We start from the raw sequence: 21,489 nt of genomic DNA on the forward strand, positions 1-21,489 counted from the left end.
TCCTTCTCCTGCCCCACGGCCCGCAGCGGGGAACGCCGGGCGCATCCGCTGCCCCACGGCCCGCAGCAGAGACTTTCTGCCACGGCCTCGCACGGGAAAAACTCGAACACGAAACAACTTGAAAACAGAGCAACACCCTCCATATGCAGTCTTTGTACGTATACACTGCAAATACTGTTAATGCATACACAGTGCAAAGGTCCTGAAGGCCTCCCTGGATGATGCCCTACGTTGGGCACGCAATCTCTTATTGCAGGTGCTGCTGCTATCTTTTGAAATCACTTGTCTCCATTTTCACAGTTTGAAGCCTTCTTGTAAAACACACACATCATAATTAAACCACAACCTCCCCTTCTCTTATAGTGACAATCTAGACTTGGCATTTTCAAACCAGTGAAAACAGCTCAAGGCCCTGTGTGTTACAATCCAGACCTGGCTCCCTGCTAAAACAGCAGTCTCTGGCTCTTCTTTTACCACTTGACATCAACAAAACTGTCGCTAACCAATATGGGACATGAGCACAACTGCTGCAGCTAAGGACAGTTTTTGACATAGCTGTGACTATTTTAAAAACATTCTCTTACAGCAACCTGGACTCACACATTGCAGAGTCTCATAGCATTAAGACAGTAATTTGTTGGAAAACATTATAAAGTTGCTTAAAACCCCACTTACAAGAACAGTTAACTGTACCAATAACAGGTTAACAGTATCCAACTGCATTTGGTTATAGTCAATTACTTACATTTTTCAAATACCCAGAAGCCAAACTCACATTAACCAGGTCAGACTGCAACAATTTTCAGTTGAGTACATCTATGTCAGGACAAATTACAGTTTGCACTTCATATAAAAGGAGGCTAATAGGGGCAGAAGAACAACTTGCATCATGGCAAATACTAAGTGTTACTCTCCTAGCTTTGCACAGTTTGGATGGACAAGACGAATGCATCAGAAACTAAAACAACTCTCACTCAGACATCTACTTACAAGCAAAGAAATATCAAGTTGATAATGCAGGCAACAAAAAGTAAAAAAAAAGTCAACAGATTTAAAATGTATAGTATAATAACCTTCTGGTTTTTAAGTTTTAAGTTCTATGGGAACTTCTCTACAGAGGAGGGCTAAAAATTTTCATTCTGTGCAAGAACAACAACCCCATGTATTCACTTGTTTCTCAGACACACAATTTTTAGGAAAACAAAAAAACTCATGTTCATCCCACTGAATTCAGGAGGCTGAGCAAAGCAGTGTTATATGAAAGGAATTCCTTTTACTGAACTGTTTCAGTATGGCAATTTTTAATTCTTTATTGGTACCTTTTTTCTACAGTCTAAATGATCACTTTTTGAAGACAAATCAGAGCTAGAACCCATGTCTCTATTAAAAATACTTAGACCATCACTGCTACAAACAATGAGTGTTAATGTGAGAACAGGAAGTTAGCAACACATGAGAGAAAACTGATACAAAGCAACTAGACTTGTCGTGATACTGACTCAAGAAGTATTGGACTGCAATTAAAAAAAAAACCAAACCAAGCCAATAAAAACCCCACAAACCTTTAGATCTGATTGCCAGTTTTTTACAGAGCTTTTGTACAGAAAAAAGGGAAGAGGACAGGAAGAAAGTGTTATTTTTAGTGCACAATAGTAAATTTAGCAGAACACAGCAATGACAAAGATTAGTCAGGAGGTTAAAAGGGGAAAAAGAGAGCCTGCTTTTGATCAGGATAAAGAAAAGTTCTCAAGTTTCTCTCTATTTCCCTGTTTCATCAAAGGGTGATAAAGGCTTCTGCTGCTGTGGAAATAGGTACATGCTACTATATCCTTTCCATTTTAATGATCATCTACAGCAACTTTTACCATTCAGTCCTTTCCCACCACAAATGTAAAACTTCTTACATAATTCAGATTGCAGCTTTTCCAGCAAAGTATAGAATAAAACCCCAGGACAACCAGAAGTTCTCTGTTTTCTGATACATAATCCTGTATTGAAGCGTATTTACATTTTCCCAAAGTTTTAAAACAGTTGAGTTTTGACCATAAACTTGAGTGACACATGGAGAAGTGGTTGGAATGCATCTCTAATAGAGTGTAGAGCAACTGACAGTTTCTAGGCTTTGGTACAAGAAAGCACAGTAACAAACCACAAGTATTCCCACTGACTTTGCATAAGCATTAAAAATACATGAATGGTAAAGTTTTACTCAATTAGATGTTTAAGTATTCCAGGTAGCCAGCTTGGATTTTTCATTTTCATTTGTTTGTTTTCAGGGAGGAATAACAGCTAGAGGGAAAGGGAGAAGGGAATAAGCTCTATCTTTGCAAGCAATCCTAAAGGACATGGCATTGGACCATGGTAGCATGGTAGCAACCACAGAGTCTGCTTTTGTCAAGTCAATACAGCTTTCCAAAACATGTTTATGGGCTGCCAAGTGAGCTCCGTCACTGCAGCTCCGTTATGTGCTTTAAACACTTATCTCACAGCTGAGAGAACAACTGGATAAAAAAAGACTAAAATAATAATTTAAAAATGCATTTACTCTCACAGAGAATTCTACTTAGAATTATCTTAGTTTTGCTAAATTAAAAAATCCATTTGAAAGCACAAATGTAAATTCACATCCCCATATGCTCAAATATATTATTTGTTACTCTGGGGCTAAACTAACCTTTTGGTTTTGAGACTTTATTTCTCAGACGATTAAAAACATCAGGAGAGAGCATCAGTTGTGCATAGACTGCAACTGAGTTTACAAATAACCTTTCTACTTCTGGATCTTGAGAGTTGGTTTAACTCCAGAGGCTGCTCTGACACACAGTGTTAGCAGAACTCCTTAAGGAACTTTCTACCAGCTCAGAAATGCTGAAGCTCAGAGCCCTCAGGCCCTTCCATCCTCTGCACTCCCCAGACACCAGAGAAAGGCTCAGGAGGAGACAGGTTGAAAAAATACCAGTCAAGGATAACAGGAAGCGCAGGAAGAAGGGACTACAAGCACTTGGCTCAGCTTCTTTGACAAAACTCTTCTGGAAGGGGAGGAAATGGACTAGCCCACGCTTCTTACCACCCCGTCATAATCTAAGTCTGCTCTGTCTGCAGGAGGATAATAGTCTAAGCATTGTAACTCTGGGGTTTAGATTTTATATTTCTGTTTATCAAAGTCAACATCCCAGATCCAAGGGCTATGTGGAAGCAAGAGGTTCTTCCTTGTAGTAGAGGTACGGTCTGCTTAAAAAAAAAAAAAGAAAAGAAATGTAGTGATGTGGCTCTTTGCTCCCTCTGAGGACCCACTCAAGCTTTTCATTCAGGACAACTGAGATTATTTCCCTTCTCCTTTAGGTAGTAACAACCAAGCACAAATGCAGTTTCCTATGATATGCTCCACCAACAAGACTCAGCAGCAACAGTTACAGAACTGAGCTTATTCACTAAAAGAGGGCAAGTCTAACATTCCAAAGACTGCCTGGGACTGTCCAAAACCAAAACTCAATAGTATAGGACATCCTAGAGTTTCTCTCTCTCCGTTATCCCTGAATGCCGGGGCCTTTCATATTAAAAGACTTTAGGAGCATGTTTAGATTAAAAAATCATTAGTGGAAATAATATAAATGCACAAGGAATTAAGTAAAACAAAGTAAGTTAAATTGTCCTGTATGGGCTCCACATTGCATGTGGCAATCTCACAGGGACAGAAGGTGCTCTCTACAGTCCAGGAAATTTGCTTTCAACAATACAAAGAGAACATGAGTGAATGTTGTACAACCAAAATAAGGAAACGTGGTACTTCAGTTAAGGACTTCACCATCCACCCATTGTATGCGATATATGTAGTCTCAGCCAACTGGTAGCACGTGAATTAAAATAGCAGAACCACCCAGCTCCTGTCATTGAAGTCTACTTTTCCCCACTATTAGGCTTAGAGACTGTTATGATATGGGTAGATCAAAATAATTTCTAACTACTTTTGTAATAGATTAGGATATATTTCATTAGATTTTATCCATAAAAAATTCATAAAGAGAACAAATGCCTTGAATAGAACTATGTAAGAACATATTCTATAAACATTGAAATAAAATTCAACTCGTTTCCTGTCAATACAATTTTGGTATTAAAAGGTTTGCATTCAGGGCTGCAATGTACCCTTGCCAAATGCTCATGCATTCCTAATTAGCTCTCTTTTCGAAACTACTGTACGTTGTGCCCAGTCTGTCCTTCTCTTTGGTTAGCATTTGACGTAAGGTGTCTCTATTTAGTGACATCAGCATCTACTCTCAGCCAGCAATGCAAATTGATTTGGCCGGTTTCATCCCTTTTCCTACAATCCCACATTTGTTGTAATGCTCAGAGATGGAGACATGTAACACACACAATGATACCTTCACTGTGTTCATTAGACACTAACGTATGCATGTATTTGTTAGGGGTTTTTTGCAGTTATTCATTGAATGCTAAATATAGTGCAAGACCATAATTGCTTAAGAAGCCCGCAGTGCACCAGATTTTATTAGAGCATTCTGTGGATGATATAGAGCACCAGTGGTTTGCCTTATGAATTATATTTCCCCATTCTTTTTCACTAGAAAAGGGATATAGAAGGCTTAATGTAGGCATACATTTTGAACAGCTGAATAAACAGGAAAGGAACCGTTTACAGAAGGAAAATGCCAATACTTATAATTAGGAATAAAAATTCAATATCTACATTTTTTTTTCAGATGGTTATATTTCAACAACGCTTTAGTTTTCTGTCTAATTATGCATAGGAAATTGGCTTTTGCATTCCCCTGCTTCCATATTTAATCTGTTAATTATGAGACCCTGATTCTCTCCGCCTCACCCCAAAACAGAATATCAATTTAGGTGGGAAGAGTCCTCTAGAGGTCATCTAGTCCAACCTCCTCCTCAATGCACAGCTAACTTCAAAGCTTGATCAGGTTAAGGACAGTCAGTTCACATTCTCCAATCCACCTGTTCCATTGCTTAGCCACTCACTATGAAAATGGCTTTTTTTACAACCAGTGAGAAAATGTTTTTCTTTACACCCACCTTATTGCTACTTGTGACTGCTGCCTTTTGTCCTTTTGTTGCACAACGGTGAGAGGATCTGGTTTCCCCATAACCTCTTGTGAGTACCTGAAGCAGTAATTAGATGCCCTCTTAACCTTCTCTTCTCCAGGCCAGGTAAGCAGCTCCCTCAGTGTCTCTGTACATCTCATGTTTCAGTTTCCCCACAGTATTAGTGGCCCTTGGTTGCACTCTCTTCAGTTGGTCAATCTCTCTTCTGAGCTGTGAAGCCTGAAACTGAGCACAGTTCCTCAGAAGCCACCTACCAGGTGCCAGGCAGAGGGGAATAAGCCCTGCCCTCACCCTCCCCGCTGCACTCAACCTCAGGCAGCCCCGGCCATGGGTGAGCCCCGCTGCTGGAAGGGCGCTCAGCTGAGCCAGGTATGTCCCAGCCTGTTCACTTGCGCTGTCATAGTCTCTCGTGACCCCTTAAACTCCAATACTGCCTTCACTGCTGCACTTCTCTTTCTACAGACTGCGTGGTTGGGTCTTAAAAGGGAGTGGATTCACTCGAACAGTCCCAGTTTGCAATGTTAGGTGTACCAGGATACAATTAAGCAAAACAAAATTTTGGCTTAATATGAAGAACAGCAAGAGAAACAGCTTGAGCAGTTACATAAGAGTCTCCCAAGGGAAGAAGTGGCAGAGTTATGGCTCACTGCATTCACAACCCAGAGAGGACAAGGCTGTATCAAGAATTGGTTCTATGACAAAGTTTTGTATCACGTGTGTAATCTTTTCTAATGGGAGCAATTTTGCAACAGCTTGTATTTGCTATATTCCACACTTCTAGCTCCTCAGAACTGCAACATGGATACAAAAGATTTAATCAGCTTATAACAACAGTTCCAAACAAAAACTAAATAGGAAACACTGACTAGTAGGAGGATTTGTTCTTGACTGTGTCATTTTGCTGTTTGGCAAGGGAATGAATCTGGAAGTAATAGTGCTGGTATCTGCATAACTGTTCAGAGCTTCTTAAAATGTTTCTGCCATCTAATCAGATGTTAATGGAATGGAAAGAAATCCTTTGTGGAACAAAATAAGAGTCATAGCAAACAGTCAGCAGGGGAAGATTTTCTGTCTGTCTGACCTTGTGGCTAGCTGTCAGTCTCCACCTCTATGTAGATTAGTCAAAATTCACTTGTCTCTGAGTACTGAGTTTCTGCGAGACTTGAAACCTCGTTATACTACAACTACAGGAGGTTTTCAATGACATACAGTGTCTTTGCTTCTCACTCTAGGTCTAAGCTATTGAGCTTTAAAAACCATGCATAAATGGATCAGCCCTTATTCTTCCAAGCATTATAAATGCTCTCTCTGCCTTTTGAGGATTGCATAAATTACCTATTAAAGGCCTAGTAGATTCACACGCAGGAGGATACAAAACGTAGACCAAATTTTAGAAGCCAAAATTTTGGTAAAAGATTGCAGAAATTTGATAGGAGCAATACACAAATAGAGATTATTGCAACAATGTGCCACCCCTGCTCAGAGTTGCTTATATTGGTGGTATAATGAGATCATGAGGACAAGTCTTGAACACAGATCTCCAGCTACAGGAACTGAAAAATGTAGGGTAGGGGTGGTGAGGGGAAGAGAGACAAAGTGGATTTTGTCACCTTTTTCATAGTTGCCAAAGCCTAGTCTTACTGGTCTCTGAATCACTGCTTATATACAGGAACAGCAGCCAACAGCCATATCCTGATCTTTATAGGCTGTCAAACCAACAGAGCAGGATTAAATAGAAGAATCAAAGGCAGCTTAATCTCATCATCACTGATCTTAGAGAAATAGCCTTATTAGCTACAACTTGCTTTTCTGCACCTCTGTCCCATGGTGAGCTAGACACGAAATTATGGTTTTAAGAGCATGATATAAATCCTACTGGAACTGTTGGGGAAAGTCTTCCAGGGATTCCTCTGGGCTTCAATTCAGGGACTAATTCAAGAAGAGAAAGTCCATAGAATTAGTTGCTACATGCCTTAGAAAGATGGTAACTTAAAGTACCTGAAACAAAACAGAAATGAATTAAGCACCTGTAACTTTGATATTTTTTCACTAGGTTGTTCAAAGAGTGTACTTATTTGAATTACAACCCCCCTCAAGATTACAGTACAATTCTTCATTCATTTTGAACAGTGTGATTCTGCACAGTAATAACACTGTAGGATTTCACTCATTCAAGACTAAAATTCAAACTGTTACATCCTCCATATTCTATACCTTGGAACCACTCACTTTTTGAAAGAGAAAGCTTTTCCAGGAAGGTAGGAACTTGTGCCTCTTACCACCACCTTACACCAGTTTACTGACATGATTTAGTCACACTAGCAAAGACTGCCTTGCAAAGCCTGTGTTTTTGCAACACAACAAATTCAGTGGGTTAGGCTGGATTATATCAACAAGAGGTTTCTACTGTCCAAACACCACTCAGGTATTTTAGTGGTTTACTTCAATATGTCTAAACAAATCTAGTTACCACTTCTTTGTTTCACCAATGAGTTAAGGCTGTAAATCATATGCAGAAAGAATATTACCATATTGGTTCTGATGGGTATCTTTCACTCCCTGAAACACTTCCTATAAATTCTAGCAAAATGGTGTAGCTGAAGGAAAACGGTAATTGCAGAAATTGCAGAGGAATGCACACAAGTGATTCATACAAGAGAACACACACGAGTGATTCCAAGTTCAAGAAGCAGGCAATAAAGACAGTTTGCATGTTTCACCACAGGCTGCTTGATGAGACTTCCCTAATTATGCTTATTAGGAATAGTTACCAAGAAGGATTCTGTTCTTTTAAATGCTACCATTCAAAAGCTATCAACCATGAAATCACATATTTCTTGCACATATTTGCAGTTTTCACAGAGGGTGTAGGACACTACTTCCAGGACCTGCCAAGGTATCATTGTTACAGGTTTGAACTACAGATTAGGCACAAATCAGAGGGCTTAAAGGAGTGTGTGTATACTGTGTAATTTGCAAAATACTAGAAAAAGACATCACTTTCCAATTACACATACAGTGATATGTGCAGCATTTAAATATGTCAGGAACAGAATATACCTTTGTAAAATTAAAAACAAACTAGAACCAGCAGCAGTGGTTTTGAAGCTAATCAGCCATTCAGGGAGCTTTAACAAAATCAAAAATATCCCAATGCCTTGAAATTTCTCATCCACTCATTGCTCGAAAGTCATATTGCCAAACCATCATGAATTCTATGAGCAGGGTTTTTTTTCTCTTTCATTAAAGTAGCAAGACATGTAGCATTTTATTTTTAAACTTTTTTACAGTCTTTTCTGAGTCAGGCAAGAGTTCTTTTCCCGGTTAAAGGTAGAAGAGAAGAAATACAAAGGTATTAATTTTATTTACTCCCATACATATTGACAAAATTGCTAGAGCGGGGTGCATTTTGTAGCATTATAAAATCCTCAAGAGAATTAAATTCCTCCCACACCTCATCCCCAAAATATTTTTTCAGGAAAAGGTATGAATTATTTACAGAAGCAATTGCCAATAAAATGTCATCAAACTGCATCTGTTACAGAAGATAAACATTTCTCCACCATTCCAATTTTTTACATTAGGCTTCTAGCTGAAATTCACATCTACAGCTAAAATACTATTGTACCCTTATTGTAAGAAAAATACTGAAAGTTCCTTAATTACAGTGTTGCCAGTGGGAAGCACTGTTGCAAACACACAAGAGAATGAAAAGAACAAAATTCACCCCTGGAGAAATTCAATGAGACAGCTGGATTGCCTCAAGAAAAGCCTGACCCACTGGTATTTTCCTTAGAAGACTGGAAAGTATTTTATGGAAATAGTCTTCTGTATTTAGTGACCAATAATCTACATCACTGTCATAAACTCACATGACAGTCAAAAAGATGTCTCTGAAATTGAAGAGCCAAATTCAAGAAGTTCAAGTGTTAAGCAACAGCCATAAATCAAGAACTGAAACATGGGACAGCCATAAGGGCCCCAACATGTACGTCCATCTCAAGTGTAAACTGTACCTGTCGCTCAGGACAATTACTGGAACACCTGCCCATGCTGAGCACATCTAGGAGCCCGTGCAGAAGCACAATAACAAATTCTTTTTGATTCTGCATAGGTGTTGTGAAAATCATTCATTCTCTTTTATGTAAAGCACAGGAAATCCCATGATGAAGTTAGAAACACAGATTTCAACAGTCTAATAAACAGTGCTAGAGAACATAAATTTAATTATAAAGATTAAAAACAACAAACAGCAACACTGCCCTTCCCCTCACAGCTGAACCACCCACACAAGGCAGTCCCCCACATTTCTGATCTCCAGTCACAAGCAATCATAAGCCTGAGAAGAACTAGTTCAAGCAGCTTTAAAATTTAAAATTTCCTCTGATAAATTTAATTCTGCTGAAGGTTACTGTTACACACACACTCCTCTGCTGGCTTTGCACAGTCCAGAACTTTGTATTTACCAATCTGAATTGTCAGCTAAATTCAAGTACCAGATTGCACTGTAGAGGCAATCACACACACAGCTATTTTATTCCACTGCCTGTGAAGACAGTAATCTCTGAGAGAGCAGTAGCTTCTTTACCCAGGGAGCTAAATTTACTACTACTTGTCTCATAATGCCTCAAGAGACACAGAAGCCCATAAGCAAATAAGCTATGACTGGGATATTAAGGAGTAAATAACACCTCTGCAGACACCTTTCAGAGATGTAGGATTTCCTGACTCAAGCACAGACCAATCCACAAGTTAACTTCTTTTCAGACCTGTAGATATATTCTCTTTAAGAAGTGAGACCAAATCAGAGAAGCAGCAGGAACTGGTGTGGAGACAGCAAGTTTCTGAGAATATTGTTCTATAATTTAGCTATACATGTTACTCAGAAATTAATTTAAAACAGGCTGGGAAGCAAGACTTGACACTGGGAGCAGAGGTGAAAAGAGATATTGGGGTTCTTGGGTGTGCCATTTTCAATAGGTACTTTTTGATAGTGTTCTCAGTCAGTGCATATTAAATAATTCACAGCATCACTGTCCTGGTTTCAGCTGGAATAGAGTTAATTTTCTTCCTAGTTGCTGGTACAGTGCTGTGTTTTGGACTCACTCTGAGAATGCTGGTGACACACTGATGTAGGTGTTGCTTGGTAGTGCTCACTCCAAACTAAGGATGTTTCAATGCCTCATGCTCTGCCACTGAGCAGGTACACCAGAAGCTGAGAGGCAGCAGGGCCAAGACAGGTGACCCAAACTGGCCAAAGGGATATTCCATACCCTAAAAGGTCATGCCCAGTATATAAATTGGGTGAATTGGCTTGGAGCTGCCAATTGCTGCTCAGGGCTGGGCTGGGCCTCAGCCAGCACGTGGTGAGCCACTGTATTGTGCATCACTTGTTTTTCTGGGGTTTTATTTCTCTCTCCCTTTTGTCTCCCTTTTCATTCCAATGATTATTATATTTTATTTCAATTATTAAATAGTTCTTAGCCCACGGACTTTACCTTTTTTCTGATTCTCTTCCCCTCCTTTGTACTGGGGGTATATAAGCAGGCAGCTACATGGTACTTAGCTCCTGGCTGGGGTTAACTCACAACGATCACAACTTGCATATGTGTAATATTGTATACTAGCTTTTAGGAACTGCATTACCTATAAAATTACTTCTATTTTTATTCACAAAGTATATGTTTGCCTTTGATGATGTCCTGAAAGGGGCTCATTAAATTACTAATGTAACTATTAAAGCTATTAAATTACCAATTTTGAGGGATCAATTCAAAGCACATTGAGATAAGCATAAATCCAAAGTAAACCAAGTGTCTCTTCACTTCACTGACCCTCCCATGAGGCTCTGAATGCTAAAATGCCTTTCTCCTGACAGGATTAACCCTTTCATTGTATAACCCTCCCTGGCCAAAACAGTGGAAGTAGTTATTCCTAGGGCTCACAAAATGTTCTGCTTGGCAGTACATAATGATGGGGGGAGGAGGGATGCTTGGTGTGTGTTTACTTTTAGAGCCCAGGGGAGAGACTGCTCCCTAAGCTTCCTGACAAGATGCTTATTTTTATTCACATTGTCACTATGTTTTCCCATGAACAAATATTTATACTTCAGAGGAAATGTTTCAGTAACATGTTTCAGACAGGATAAGCAACGTGTTCACTTCCCTTCCTTTTATTATGAGAAAGCAATTTTGCTTACAGGAGGAAGTAAATAAATAGATTCCCCAGAGATGCCTGGGAAGGGGTAATTCTTGCAGGGAACCCGTCTTGAAAATACTGTCAGCATGTCACTGAGTTAGCTGACCTGTGGAGGTTTCATTTGCAATTGCAAGAAATGAACACATCAGAGATTTATTGTTTCCTTTGTTCAGAGAAACAGACCATTCCTGTGCAATCCTGTCTTAATTAAAACATTCGCCCTTCTGACAAATTTTAGTAGCATCTTATGTTCCTATCTGCATTATTATATTGTACATTCAATACATATGGCAAGCTATAAATCCATCTTTTGTTAATACTTCTGAGCATGTAACAGACTGAGAAAGCCAGTGGGTGAAAATGGCCTAATTCGTTGACTACTCCAAATTGTGAGCAGAGGGTTTGACTCTATGATATCCTGAGGTTCCTTACAACCTGATTTTTCCCATGATCCTAAATTAAGGACATATTTGGTTTTACTAACTTACAAACTTACTGCAGGAACTGTGAAGATCTGGCTGTGATATTGACAAAAGCAATATAAATATACATCTGCAACTCAGGCTGGCCACAGCCCCACTTTTCACTAGGCTGCACAGAGCAGGAACTCAGAAAGCTGCCTGGATGCATGGAAAAGTACCTACATATTTGTGGTACAAACTCTTTCTTCATCCCAGGATCTCACTCATTTCCTGCACCTGCAGTTAGTCTGTGTAAGTATTCACTCTTGAAAATCAGACTTAGCAGCTTCCTTTTCTTTGATGCTTTGAAAAAAAGCTTGACATTGGGTCAAAAGCTACTCTGTGCAGAAGCTGCTCATTACCAACCCTGCAACACCAAGCCTTTATACATTTGTTTTTATCTGCTGAAATAGCAGAACAAAGCTGACTAATCCTGTAAACGGAACGATTAATTGAGTGACTTTTCAGTTAAGACTTTTGGTACAAAGTTTGCCAAGACACAGATGCTATAACTCTAAAATACCTGACCAAAAGCTGCTGGTCAGAAGAGCAGTGGTGACAGGCAACAGTAAGTGAAATGAGTCAGGTTTTCTTCTGTTTCTCCCTGTCGATACTTACCTCACAGAAGAAAATGTTCACATCCATTTTTAGCAGCTTGATCAAAAGCAGAATTCCATTAAAAATACTTCATATCTTTCTCTTACTGTGGCACTCCTAAGGAGGAAAGAAGGGGAAAAAAATAAAGAGAATAAACCTTACAATTTTCAACCTAAAATTACAACACGTGCAACAGCAACAACATCTTTTATGATCCATTTTATATGGTAAAACAGGCCTGCTTGGTCAACAAAACAGTCTTTCAAAGTTTCAAACAGGTAAACTGTGTATCTTTACTAAAACACTCTTTGCTCAAAGCACTGAAGAAATCATGGGTAGCTCGATGAGCTTTTGAGCATAACTGGAGATTAACACAGCTCTGCCAAATGAAGCTTGTTCTTGAATAATTTCCCTCTGGATTTAGATTTAAAAAAAACACAACCACCTTAGGTGTCAGAACCAAACGCTGCTGTATCCCAGTTAACCAGCTCCTCTCTCTTAGGCAACAGACTTAGAGGAGGGTTTTTTTGCCTACCTTCAAGAAGGTGACAAGACTCTAAAATATGAGCTGACAGCCTGATGACACATGAACTGGGAGTTCTGTGTTGCTTTCCCCTTTGGTAACAAATGAAATTAATTATAAATGTCCTTTGTTGGGTTTGGTAAATGGCTGCATTATTGTGGCTTGGTTCCCATCCAGGAGCAAGGCAGAGGTTTTCCAAGAACCAAAGGTGGGAGCAACATGTATTTCATCTCAGATGCTGCCCTAAAAGCAATGCTCAATGGCACAAGTAGGTTTCAGGGGTCCATGTTAGCTTGAATAGCAGCAGTGAAATGCAGAGTCTTCAAATGAACAGAGCAGTGGCCCACTTAGATTTCCTAGGCATTTCTCCCTTCTTATCAGGATCATTTCAAAATTCAATGTAGGACTGAAATTAACTTCTCACAGAAATTCCCACCTTCTATAGATACCCAGCACAACACAATGGAGAGAGCAAACAGAAAATGAAGTAAAACTTCATTCCACCTTTGTGAAATATGCAAGCCACAAGAATTGATCCTAGAGCTAGAGGCATGATGTTTATATCCTCTAGAAGTCCTGCCCTTCCCTTTGCTATTTATCAGTAAGCATTTTAGAGGCAAAGACGTATCAGTCTTCCTGAACTGCCGTGTTTCATGCAGCTACAACTGTGGAGAATCTTCTCACCATCTTTCCTACAGTGTTTGCCCTTACTTCCTCCAAGGCAGGCCCATACAGCTCCCTTTGTGAGCCCTACGAAAAATAGCCTTAACCCACAATGAAACAACCCCCCAAATTATTAATTAGTGACATGAGCACACTCAGGGCTCTAAAACTGTTTAAATAGCTACTTATGTGATACTGTACCATTCCTAACTGTTTACTTGTTTCCTGAGTATTGGTGGCTGATTAGAAGTTACTTGCAACTTCTTTCAGAACAACCCTTTTCAAAAAACCCAAACTAAAAAAAATAGATCTGGTTTATCTGATCATAAACCCAGAGCTTTCTATGTTTTTATTTCACTGAGATCTCATTCACTTCTAACAGCCTTTCTCTGCTTCACCCTCATTAAAACCTACAGATGTGACCTCCAAGGATATTTCAAGATCCTTCTTACTCTCAAACAGACATGCAAAGCCCTTCCGCAAGCTCATTCACAATTCTTTTTTATCAATCATTAATCATTTACATTATTGTCCTAGTAAAGACCACATTAAGACTCTCCTGCTTGCTGAGATTTTTCTTAATTGTTATACTGTAAAGTCAGACCAGTTGTTTGAAGAATGTAAGCAGACAGAAATGTAGCTAAACCTGATTTTCATCATTACTAAAGCATAAGCCTAAAAGTTCCACTTCACAGATAAAAGCTTATGGCCTTCATTCCCCTGCCCCTCAGTCTTCCACTTTCTAGTTTTGAAGATAGTTGAGCCTACAAAATAAAGGCTTAATTCTTAATTAGCATTGTTCTACCCTATTATGACTCCAAAATACAAACATCTTTCATGCCATGGTAGTGGAAGCAGATCTCTCTCTGTAATGATGATCTGCACTCAGAAGAATAGAGCAGCTAAACCTTACATGCACCTTCCTTATCAGAGCCTTGAGGAGCTCACAGCTGAGAAGAGAGCTGGCTTCCCATGACTTTCACCCTGTGTGCCTGCAGAGAGAGTATCAGTTGTGGCCATGGCAGTGCACTTCCTTCTCTCTCCCATCTGCTCCACACCCAGGCAGGCATTACCTGAACTAATGCCCACCCACAACAGCTAGCACACCGTGATACTGTGGGCAGGACATGCAGCAAGGTGACCATGGGCTGACAGAAACTAAAACCAGCTGGAACACAGAGTAACTCAGTGAGGGATGTACTTATATGACCTAATTCTCCAAAGTGGGGAATTTCTTTTAAATAGGCAGAAAGGTGAGGAACAGGAACACCTGCTGCAGGTTGGCAGGTGGAACATTTGCAGTGCAAACCAGGCCCAAAAGGAATGCAGAAGAGGTCAGGTGGAACACTGGGCTCCCTGGATAACTACTTCAGGCCAACAGTCATGTCTAATCTGGCCTAGAAGCCTCTTCTGTGATGCACAAGACACTCCTCTAACACACTGATACTAGAGAAAACTCAAGAAAACTCGGCCTTGTTTTCCCCTCAAACCTACCTCAGCTTCACCTTCGTGTCATTCAGAAGCCTTAGCTGATCCAGTTTTTGCTCCACTCATTTTGTTTGGTTTGTTGGGGGGTTTTATTATTATTACCAAACTAACAATATTGCAGAATTTTCTCCTCTCAAGTTTTCTGTGAGTTTCCTTTTACTAGCCCATCACCTCTGTGCATTGGTTTCAGTTTCTGTAACGCCACACATTCATAGTACATCTGCCCCAAATCTCTTCAACAAACTTTGAGGGATTACATGGAAGAAAACTGCTTTTAACCCTTATGTTTCTGACTTGCTTAATACGGTCTCACTTCAAACTTTTGCCTCTAAAAGTTCAAATACTGGAAGAAGTTTAAGTAAAAAAAAGAGCAGAACCTTAGTTCACTGTTGTAATCTTTACTATGACACACCTCACTTGCTCTACATTACATGGTTGAACAGACAGTAGAAATGTTACTTCCCATTGATACCTAAACCAACATTTCCTCTCAACATATTTTCAAACCTTTAACATTGTTGAATCCAAAGTAAATGCAAGTGTTTTGCCCTTTCTACTTCAGTTTAGGCAAGTATGCTTTTTCCCTGGGGTCTCTCTCAGAGAAAAAGGCAATTTTACCTGTATTGATTACATAGACAACAGCATGATGACATGTGATATAACTAGATCAATTTAACTAAGTACAAATGACAACATTTGGTGTGAAACTGACAATCAGGTTCTAAAAGAAGATGGGATACTATGATAGTCACTAACCCTATCTTAGGAGCACCCACAACAACTCAATTAAACAGCTGCTAAACAAAAGTGCAAGTAACTGTAAAGCTCTACTTTCCTATGCTCCCCAAGCAGGGAAGAGTTTTTCTCTTTTCTTATTCCTTTTTTTCAGAGAGCTGCAAAAGAGTTGGGCTGGGTATGGCCCACTGCTTCTCCCCAGAGGTTCTCAACAACTGTACAGAAAGGGCTCTTCATTCTCCTGCTAGGTCTTTTTGGGAGGCACATCCTTCTTTATAACCAGCTCCTCATATTCAGTTCTCTACATGCATTTGCACTCTGTACCAATTACAAATTTCATTCTTGTAATGCAGAGAACCATTAATAATTTAAGATTAAAAAGGAACCTAAGGGCAGGAATATTCCATTTTTGCTCACGAGATAGATGGTACTCTGCTAGTACGTCAACTCAAGTTATCTTTGTGCATGCTATGTTAATTCAGCAAATTGCTTTTCAAACAAAGTGCATTCAGAAAGTGCCTGAAGATTCTATATGAGAAGAAAGTTTCATTTCTATGGCAAACGTGCCAAACCAATATCCAGAAAGTGAAATACTAACAGATTTTAGTTTTGTCCATCTAATTTTCACAAACAGGGGTTAGCCAGGATGAATTTTGTAAAGAAGCTCTCTGCACGAGCGAGTAAAAGTCATGCCAGGTGTAGTGATAAATACCCCAGCGCCCTGCCTGCACCGTGAGAAACCAGAGAAACAATGAACACGTCTAACGGTATGGAATGGCTCAGGAGCGCTGCAGCAGCACCGCCTGACACCCAAGGGAGCTGTCAGCATTTCTGGCCTTACCGTGGAAGGGAACAGGACACCAGGGCGAGGCGGGCAGGTGCGGAGACCCTCCTGAGGCAGGAGCTGCTCCGGAACGGGGAGCGCCCCCGGCCCGCCGCTCCCAGCCCCGCGGTGCCCCAGCCGCCCGCCGCTCCCTCCGCCGGCGCAGCTTCCCACGGCGTCCGGCCCCGCTGGGTCACCCACAGCGACCGACAGCGACCGGCGGCGGCGTCCGCCCGTCCCGCGCCCTCCCTCCCTCCGGCCACAGGGGCCGCAGCGTCTCACCTGAGCGCGGAGCGGGACCGGCTGGGGACAGGACAGAAGTGACGCTCAGCGGGGTGCGGAGGGCGGGGCGGTGCCTCGGGTGCGGTGCCGTCCCGCCCTGCTGTGCTGTGCCGGTCCGTGCTGTGCCGGTCCGTGCGGTGCCGTGCTGTTCCGTGCCCGGCGCGGAGCGGCCGCGTCCCAGCCAACCAGCGCCGTCACGTGAGCGCGCCCCGGCACGCGGTGCTACTGCCGCGGCCGTTACAGCAGCGCGCGCGCGCGCGCGGCGGCGGGAAGCGCGCGCGGAGGAGGGCGCGGGGGGTGGGGGGGTGGTGCGCGCGCTGCTGCGCTCTGAGGGGCCGGGGGTCGCCTGGCGGGGCTGTGCGGCTGCCGGCGGCGACGCGCTCGCCCTTCCTGCCCTCGGGAGAGATCGTTTCCAGGAATTGAGGGGCTGCGGAGGCAGGAAATCCTGCGGGGCCCCGTGCGGGGAGCGGCCGCAACGGCATCACCTCCGCGCGCAGGAGGGTGGGGTCCCCGGCCGCCTCCTCCCTGCTCCGTGTGAGCATCCGCGCGATGAAATGTGGAATCCGACGGTGGGATCAAGGTGTGTGCGCCTCCCTGAACTGTGAATACTCCTGTGTTTAACATTGCTGTCTGACGAGTAAATCCCACCGCACTGCTCGTTTCAGTTTCCCAACACAGAACTTTCATGCTGAATTGTAGCTAAAAAACAACGTTAAGCCCGTTTTCCGCCCAGGATGCTTTCCATTTACGCTGTCCTCAGGGTGTCTGACCTCTCTATCAATAATACACTAACAGAAATCGTTAAACAGAACAGTAGTGGGACACCTTAAATAATCCAGCTCCGTAAGGCATTTAAAAAGGTTGTAGAACATATTGCTGAAACGCTTACGTAAATTTGAGGAACAGCCTAGTAGCCTGGTGTTAAAGGAATTTTCTGCTTACTCAGGGTCTTGGACTCAATTTTCCACCCTGGGTCATCCTGTGCTGTTGACGAGGATTTGGGAGGACTACGGGGCCAGGTACGCAGCTCTTGTGCCAGTGCTTCACGTTGGTGATGTTTAATGTTGGTTACAGGGAGCTTCTGACAACACAACCCTTCTGAGAGGCGAAGGGCTAAGATACAGGGCTTAAGGACAGCAGGAGCTGGCAGTATTGCAGGTAGAGAGGCAGGCTGGGCTCGCAGCCAAACTGCTCTCCTATCTGAATGGCAGAGATCAGGCATTCATTGCAGAACTAATGAACCTAGCCCCCAGATCATGAAAACCACAAGGGAAGCAGGGTTCATTGAATCGTCTTTCTTCTTTGATGATTTTTATTTCATGTACTTCCGTGTGGAGTCATGAAGGCTTGAAATGTACCTGCTGTATACTGTATCAATAGTGCAATGTACATGCATGCTGTATCCATATGCTGAACTGTGCATCGAGGCGAATTAGCCTGTGTGGAGCTCTGTGCTGCCATGGACAGACTGCCTTGAGCACATAAATCAGCTTTAGGTACTGTCAAACACTAGCATACCCTGTGCTTTACACTTGTAAAAGAAATGTGGGAGATTGATCACAGGATTCCAGGAGCTAAGCCTTTAAAATACATGACACTTGGTATTGTGAGCTCCTCATTAAGTGGACAGAAACTGTTAGCAACTTGGCTAAATGTTAAGTTTAGAATAAATGACTGAGAGATAATGACCTTTGTTGCATATGTGGTACCAAGGACAAAGAAAGATTGCTAGGCCACAGTTACTCCCCAGAACTGGAAGGATTATTTTGTTTGGGAAGAGTTTATTCAGAGTTCTGGTAACTCATATTTAGAGCCCCAACGAGGAAGCCTCCACTGTGCTTCCACAGTATTTGCGTGTAGAATTGTATAGTTGTGCAATTTCACTCTGTACAAACAAACTGTCTAAATTCCTGTAATTTGTGCTGGAAACACACTATCATTTGCAAGGCAGTTGGAGCAGACAGCTGAGCTCACAAGGGTTATCATCTGCATCTGTTCAGAGGACAGCCTCCAACCTTGTATTGGCTAACATTTTTAGCTCTGCTAACTAAACCCACATGAGATAAAAGTCCACCCACGCCACAGGTTACAGAGTTTGCTTTAAATCAGCTCTGTTTTGTGAACACTGAAAGGCTTGATTCTATTTCATGTATTTCCTGTAGCACTTCAAAATGAATTTAGGTTGTTTGAAAGGTTCTTGACTGACAGTTTTGGAAATTGAACTCCCATGTTTAATCCCAGATTGTGTCCAACACAAGGGAGCTTCTCAGTTGTACCAGAGAGGAAACTTTGCTAGTCTGAGGATAGTCCTATTCACTTCCTTTCTTATGCCAGCAAAGTAGGATTTCCTAGTTTTTCACTGCTCTGTAGTTACGGGTGTAGGATATTTTCATTATGCCTTGGATACTAAGACTGTACGTTTAAATCAGAAAAAAAAAAAGTATTTAGTAAATCATCTGCCCTTTAAAGTATGATAATTTCATTTCAGCCTTAAATTAATTAGGCAGTACTATGGAAAGCTAATGATCTTCACAGAACACTTGCTCTCTTTCCACCAACTTTCATTTACAGTCCTTATTGATTTTTGAAAAATTAATTTATGCTTTTCATATTGAGCTTATTTTTTTGCAAAATTACAGGTGTTGAATCTATGAGCAGAGATGGAGTGCCATTATCCTTCCAAGTGAACATGGAATAGATGGGGAGAAGCTATGTAAGTTCTAGGCTTCCAGGAATGGATGCCAAAACAATTTATTAAATTTGCTGTTAAGAATAATTGTTGGCTGACGGTTGTGTAACTTTTATGACAATATCTGTTGAACCCAGACATAAGACAGACTGATACCAGTCATAATGTCAGGACTGTGATTGCTCCTTATTCACAGAAGATACCAAGGTGACAAAAATGTTTATGATTTTAAGTCTTTTCATAGCTGCACCGTTATCAAGCTGCAGTTACATTAGTCTGACTATAGTAGGTATCCAGGTGATTCATGGATTTCATTATGTGTCTGAGTTCTTAAAGGATAAAAGATTTGGATTTTTACTCTTCAGCTCTCAGTACATGTTACAGGAGGGAGGTAGACAGTGAGCTTTCTGAAAGTCCTCTCAGCTGTTTTCAACTGGTGCCTTGAAGCAATAGGTGTCAGCAGCAGTGAATTGAGCATAGACCTTTGTGCTGTGGTGGAGCAGGGAGTGTTCATGTGCTCAGTTCTGCCAAGTGGACTGTGGTGACATGGGAGGGCATATGAGACACGGCAATGAGCAAGTCCCAGGCCTTTCCAGACAGGCTTTGAAGCCAATGGCTCATTATGCTACAATTTATTGAGATGTTTTTAATGTTTTATCCTCTATTGTCTTAGGGTTATGACTGTAGTTACTGTAGCCCTTTCCTGTCACACTGTCCTGGAACAGGCTTCAGAGAGTGGCATTCTCTTGCTGAGTATTCTCTGGCTCTGCCCACAGTCTCCAGCAGGCTGTGGCCAGCTCTGGCTTACATTCCTTCTCCCTGTCATTTGGTGTTGGGGCAGGTGGAGCTCCTGTTCTCCACATCTATGTGTGGCAAAGATTGTGCTGGCTTTGAAGGCTGCTTCTTTGTCCTGAGACATCATAATCACAGTATTTTAGCTACTGAGGGCTTTCAGAGCCTTTCTTAGAAGGCCTTATTACAGCTTTAGGCTGTAATACAATGAATCAGAGTAGTGAGAGGTTTTAGTTCTTCCCTGTGAGCAGAGCAAGAGTCAAAATGTCAGGAGGCACGCTATAACCTTCTGCTGAAGCTTTACCTCATCCTTATAGACTGTTATAAAAATAATCTTATAAACACTGAAGCAATCACCACCATGAATCACATTGTGTTCATACTAGACGAACCTACGTAAGACTGGCAAAGGTTTGTCTGGGTAAAGACACTTGGAATCTGTGAGAGAGGGAGGATTTCACTGGCAAATTTTTGTAACAGTGAAATATTTTATCCTGAGGAGAAACAGGTTGTGGAAATGTCAAATCTATATTATACAAAAGTAATGCAGAGGGAATCCATTCCTGATTTGGAAAACCTACCTGAATCTCCCATTGCTTTGGGCTCAGAAATATCAGGAGTGAAGTGACAGCAGAGTTCCTGACGTCTAGTGGTTCTAACAAATATATACTTTTTAACTCTGGTTTGATGGACAGTTCCTGTTTATCCAGCATTGCTCAAAATCATGTCTTCATACAATTCGTTCTTTTTAAATAAAAAGGCTTACAACCAGCTTGGACAAGCCTTTGAAGAATACCCTCCAAAGAACACTGGAAAGAACAACAATGCCATGGAAGAAGGATAAGGACAAACCTTTCCACTCATTTATTTTCACAGTTTTGTTAAATGTAGTGAATATGCTTAGCCACACTGAACTAGTCTTTTGTAAAGCACAAAATTCATCAAGGAAAGCTTGTATGACTTCATAATTACACAAAACTGATCCAGGAAAAAGAGATCATGAAGTAATATAGAGTGTTAAACTGTCTGAAGCTTATCCATCCTTTTGTTCAGATGTAAAACTGAGGCAGAACAAGAACTGACCAAAAGATTCCTCGCCTCACCTTTTTCCTTGCCCCTCCCCTGCCCTCCCCTCCTTTCCCTTCCCCTCCCCTCC

At 41.5% G+C, this 21,489-nt stretch overlaps 2 protein-coding genes across 7 annotated transcripts in view; one reads left to right on the top strand and one right to left on the bottom strand.

Annotated features, from left to right (window-relative positions):
• RHOBTB1 (Rho related BTB domain containing 1) overlaps positions 1–17,069 on the bottom strand; it is a 52,892-nt gene extending 35,823 nt beyond the window's left edge. Inside the window, exons 1-2 of one of the 4 annotated variants that reach the window (XM_042033608.1) lie at positions 16,853–17,067; positions 12,360–12,455 (exon numbers count right to left, since the gene is read on the bottom strand). The gene's annotated coding sequence lies outside the window, so the exon portion shown is untranslated. Of the gene's footprint in view, positions 1–5,052; positions 7,087–12,359; positions 12,456–16,588; positions 16,677–16,852 lie in introns of those variants that run through there. The other 3 variants (XM_042033609.1, XM_042033613.1, XM_042033611.1) reach the window with 3 other exon arrangements.
• A 137-nt stretch (positions 17,070–17,206) lies between these two features.
• The window catches only part of CABCOCO1 (ciliary associated calcium binding coiled-coil 1), a 264,326-nt gene continuing 260,043 nt past the window's right edge, over positions 17,207–21,489 (top strand). For 2 of the 3 annotated variants that reach the window (XM_042033354.1, XM_042033358.1), the window contains exons 1-3: positions 17,207–17,432; positions 17,799–17,871; positions 19,492–19,565. The gene's annotated coding sequence lies outside the window, so the exon portion shown is untranslated. The remainder of the gene's footprint in view (positions 17,433–17,798; positions 17,872–19,491; positions 19,566–21,489) is intronic. The other variant, XM_042033355.1, reaches the window with a different exon arrangement.

This window comes from Corvus kubaryi, unplaced genomic scaffold (assembly GCF_017639235.1).
Source record: "Corvus kubaryi isolate FWS band 111438036 unplaced genomic scaffold, C.kubaryi_AGA036_p1.0 37357, whole genome shotgun sequence".
Lineage (NCBI taxonomy): Eukaryota > Metazoa > Chordata > Aves > Passeriformes > Corvidae > Corvus > Corvus kubaryi.